Source organism: Astatotilapia calliptera, chromosome 5 (assembly GCF_964374335.1).
Source record: "Astatotilapia calliptera chromosome 5, fAstCal68.1, whole genome shotgun sequence".
In the NCBI taxonomy this organism is placed as follows: domain Eukaryota; kingdom Metazoa; phylum Chordata; class Actinopteri; order Cichliformes; family Cichlidae; genus Astatotilapia; species Astatotilapia calliptera.
The window spans coordinates 31,058,074-31,063,191 of NC_137426.1; the positions used below are offsets into that span (position 1 = coordinate 31,058,074).

General features: G+C 38.8%; 1 non-coding gene across 1 annotated transcript; it reads left to right on the forward strand.

Moving 5' to 3' along the window:
• The first annotated feature begins 3,309 nt into the window (after nt 1-3,309).
• trnah-aug (transfer RNA histidin (anticodon AUG)) lies at nt 3,310-3,382 on the forward strand. Its single transcript has one exon. It is a non-coding gene; the product is annotated as a tRNA-His (tRNA).
• Nucleotides 3,383-5,118: the final 1,736 nt, after the last annotated feature.

Sequence of the window (5,118 nt, forward strand, 5' to 3'; positions counted from 1 at the left end):
AAGTGATTTACTGATTCAATGAGTAACGACTCATTGAATCAGTTTCTAGTTTTCACTGGGACATTTCACTTGATGATTTATGAGCTGCTATTGTATGAATGTGCTGTGCCGGGTAAGTCAGATCCTCCTCTTGCTACGGTGATATCTAGTTTAAAAAGGTGGCAGTCACACTAGTGGGTGACATCATGTTCACTGAATCCATCTTTTATATATAGTCTGTTGGTACAACAACAGACTTGGTGTATCGGACAACGGCCCCTGTGGGCAGAGATGGGCAGTAAAGTAATCAGATTACAGTAACGCGTTACTTGTAATGCGTTACTGTAATCTGATTACTTTTTTCAAGTAACTAGTAAAATAAGGGATTACTATTGCAAAAACGGTAATTAGATTACGTTACTTTCCGTAGTAACGCTGCGTTACTGCGTTACTAAAACCGTGATTTTTTTTGCGAGAATGTCTCATGACAGTGACGTAAGCGAGTGCAACGTTCATGACAACAGCTGTGTGCAGATCAACAGTGGATCACATATCGATTGTGGGAGAGAGTATGAGTGTGCAGCGTTTAAAGCGTGGAAGTACTGACCTTACTTTGAGTTTGATTCCATAAAAAGTGGCAAAAACATTAGTGTCCGTTGTGTGTGGGAAGAAAACTTCTTTTCACAGCGAAAAAAAAAAAACCCTAAACAAGCACCGAGTGCGCAACGAGGTAATGGGAAACTCACAGAGAAACTCGCGGATTCTTCCACTGACCGCGGCACACCTGCACCAGGGTAAACCTCCGCCTACCCCACTCCTGCTTTACAGGTGAAAATAGAGCAAAAGGACCGCTAGTCTTTGATTTTATTTATTTTCTGCTGTGTTTTACTTGCATCTATTTGAAAGACTGAGTGTAAACACAAAAAATATTTTATTTTATGTGCTGGAATGTGCAGAAAATAGGTTTAAATGTTAAACAAATTTATTCAAGACAGAGAATGGTGCATATAATTTTATTTTTGCTTCATGCATACAATTAAAAGATTAAAACTAATAAAACAAGTTTTATAGAGACTTTTCCATTTTGTATGATGGATTATGCAGAAAAAGTAGAATTGGGCTGAAAGATCTATCGCTTTATCACCTCCTCAGGTTGTAAATCGTGTTTTAAAAAAGTAACTAAGTAACTGAGTAACTAAGTAATTAATTACTTTTGAAAATAAGTAATCAGTAAAGTAACGGGATTACTTTTGGGGGGAAGTAATCAGTAATTAGTTACTGATTACTTTTTTCAAGTAACTTGACCAACACTGCCTGTGGGACCCCCCAAAACTTCCAGAAAGAAGGACTGGCATGCCAGAAGGTTTTGAAACTTTCATTTTGATCCAAAACAAAATTAAACAGTATGACTCAAAGATGCTTAAAGGCAAATAACCTTTTACGGTCCTTTTTACTCATGCATATGTCCCTAATCAGACTTTCTTTTTTTTCTGGTTTTTATAAAACAAATCTAGCTGGTTTCACTGATTCTAATGCTCACTAAGTTGTTATTTGTAACTGGCTTTTGGCACTTCCTATGTAGAGAACAGCAAGCTATACTTGATTGTATGAGTCTTATTTCATCTAATCTGACACAGTTACAGAGTTTTATCTAAGAAGGGACTCACTCAAGCCCAGTGTTGAAGTTTAAATAGTTTGCTTCTTGACAACTATTGTATATATAGCTATGATGCTTCCTGAGCTTTTCTGTTGCTATGGTGTGGGTGTAGCTCAGATGGTAGAACAGGTCACCTACTAACTGGAAGCTTGGTGGTTTGATCCCAGTCTGCATGCTAAACATCCTTGCGCCAGATATTAACCCCATGTTGCTCTACGATGCATGTAGGAAAAAGGGGGGAAGAAGTCATTGGGTGAATGTACAATTTATGTAAAGCACTTTAAGTACTCAGAGTAGAAAGCGCTTAAGAATTAAGAATCGGTCCATGTAACAGCTACATGACAGATTGGCACAGAAATCCTTCTCACATGACTTTCCTATCATTCCATTATGAAGTTAACCTTTGTGTTCATTACAACTTTCATGTTTCTCTCAGGATGTATTTCAATAACTTTGGTAATCCAGACTTTAGCTCCATAACCAAGAACCAAATATTGGACAGAATTGCTGTTATATTTAGTTTAGTTTAGTTTTTTATATTTAGAGAAAGCAGTTCACCATGCAGACATGAACACACTGTTTTTAAAAATATTTTATTTCCATATTACCTTGTTTTTCCATCAAGCAGCTGTACATACTTGTTTTCCCCGTAAGCGCCCTGGATGTTTTTGCGTATGTACACAGATAGTTTTTCAAAAACATGCCGCTTTTTATCTCCATCCTCCCCTAAGTGGCGACACATTTAATGAGAAGTGGCAACCCACATAACGTTGTCTTGTAACGCAGTGATCCAGAATGATGGTACGAGACAGGGAGATAAAGCTTCAGCTAAACAGGGTGAATCCGTCCGACCGCTACAGAGGTCCGACTGATATCAGCTGACACGACACACAATAGCGTCTGCTTCACGTCATTCAAACAGATGAAAGACTGGATTCTTCCTCTTCGTAATCAAGATGACACTGATTTAAAATACATAACTTTCCTGTCTGCAGGGGGAAAATGGATAAAGTGGGGACAGGCCTAATCAGCTTGAACTGTGATGAGATCATGTGAAAAAGATACGCATCTTTTGTTTTGTCTTATCGTCATGCAAACATACATTTTGAATGAACACGACAGACAGAGGTAGATTGATGAGGTGCAGGATTCTATTTAGGTGAACAAAAAAAAGAGAAACTAAAACTAAAACGAGCCGCGCACGAGCCGCTCTTTGTTCCAGCCTGATAATGTATCCCAAATATAAGCGGTTACAGTGAAGGGATGAATGATGTAAAACAATAATTGTGGTCAGTGACATAATGTGCATGACATGTAGTCTTGCGGAGGGATATAGTAACAACACAGCTCAAACCACAATCTGATTACAAAGACACAGACTGATGTACTGAAGCAAAACTTCAAAAGCTCCTCATATGGAGCTCATGGAGTGGGTGGCCTTTTGAATAAGCCAAAAAAACAAAAACAAAACAAAACCAAAAAAAAAAAAAAAGACGTCTCATACTGACATTGCAGAAACATGAACGAGGTGTCTGTTGACGTTTTGATGCACTGGCTGCAGCGATATTGGATGATATCATTTTATAACTACAGACAAAGTTCTTCTAAATGTCAGGATAGCCTGTGTTCAGGATGTAGATGCTAATTGAGCGATGCGTTGCTCCTCATCTCATGGGCCAGTGGTGCAATGGATAACACGTCTGACTATGGATCAGAAGTTTCCAGGTTCGACTCCTGGCTGGCTCAAGTTGTTTCCCAAATGATTAATATCTCTTTGTGTACCACATGTGGCTTAACCCTTTACTGCTGTAATCCTACATCTAAACGCAGTGATACAGCTTTGAAGTTGCAGTGTTTGATGCCCTGCGAATGAGAATGGTCTGACTGGACCACAGAGTATCAACTTTAGGGCCCCACATGAAAAAAGTAACAAAGAAAAAGGTACTGCCAGCGTGTAATCCAACTCTCAAATCATAACAATGATCCTGGGCAAGATGACAGATGTACAGTGAGCTCTCACATGCCGGTAAGAAGGTAAAATTAGTGGCCCAAGGTCAGATCACCCACTTCCTTTCATCAGCAGCTCCAGCTTTTCAGACATGGTTGCTGTTCTTACAATTATTGTCTCATGTTTCATAGAAAGTGCACTGATAAAAACTCTGTGCTTAATGTGCATAGATTAATCTAAATATAAACTTTGTGTTTTTTCTTTTCTTTTTTTTGTAACTCAAAAATAAATAAAACGTAAGAGGTTGTGTTAGGGATTGGTATTGAGAAGATTTTCACGATTCCGATTCCATTTTCGATTCTGTTTAACGATTCGATTCTCTTATCGATTCTTTTTTTTTAAAAAGGGGAACACTAAGGTTGATTAGCTTAGAACTTTGTTTTATATCTTCTCTTTGAACAAGATAGAAATTTAGGAGTAATATGGCCTTACAAACCCAACAGTGAGATCTTAAGAGCTCCACAGCCTATGGCTCTTCAATGGGTGTCACAGGGTCCCCAGGAAAAAAAATTGTAAATGTAAAATAATAAAATAAATCTTCTTCTGTAGCAATAACAAAGTATAACATAAATTATTCTGTAGAAATTACACAAGAATATCCAGTAATGTCCCTGCCTACAATTAAACACATTCACTTACTGAAAATCGGGGGCATCTGCTGTAGCAAATGGGTTCAAGCCTTTGACCACAAACTTAGTCACTGCTCGTTGACATTCGTCTATCCTGGCCTGAAAGGAGACGCAGTGAGAACTGCCAGCATCTGAGCCAACCAGACTCTGTCTGTCTCATCATGGTCGCCTAAATGCACAGTAATGGCAGGTTTTGAAATAAGGCAGATCACGCTAACATAATATGTAGGGCTGCTCAATTAATCGAATTTTAATCACGATTACGATCTGGGCTTTCAACGATCATTAAAAATGACTGAGCCGATTATTAGCCCCTCCCTCATGCTTTACTCTCGCGCTGCTCCGTCTGGCAAATCCAGCGCACCTCTCTGCATTTCGAACACGCGTCACAACAATTAAGAGCAGCGGTCCCCAACCCCCGGGCCTTGGACCGGTACCGGTCCGTGAGTCGTTTGGTACCAGGCCACGAGAGTTGAGGCTCAGGTGTGAAATGTATGGTTTTCAGGGTAACACTTCCCACAGTGAAACAGACTCAGCGCGAACTGTCGCATGTCCGCCATTTCCTGCCCGAAACCGGAAGTGACGTCATTTTCGCGGAAAATGTAGTTTTTTACTTGTAGGCCTTTTTCCTGCAGTATATAAAAATTGGTGTATCTCCAAATTAAAACTATGAAAACACTCAAAATAAATTTCCTGTTGTTGTAAAATATTTTTTGCAACTTTTTGTATTTAAAGTTTTGAGGGATAAACCTCTTAAATTTCTCCAAGTAGAAATATATTTTTTAAAAAAACAAAAACGATTTTCAATTTTTTTGTAGTTTATTGCACTTTTTTGCAATTAATGC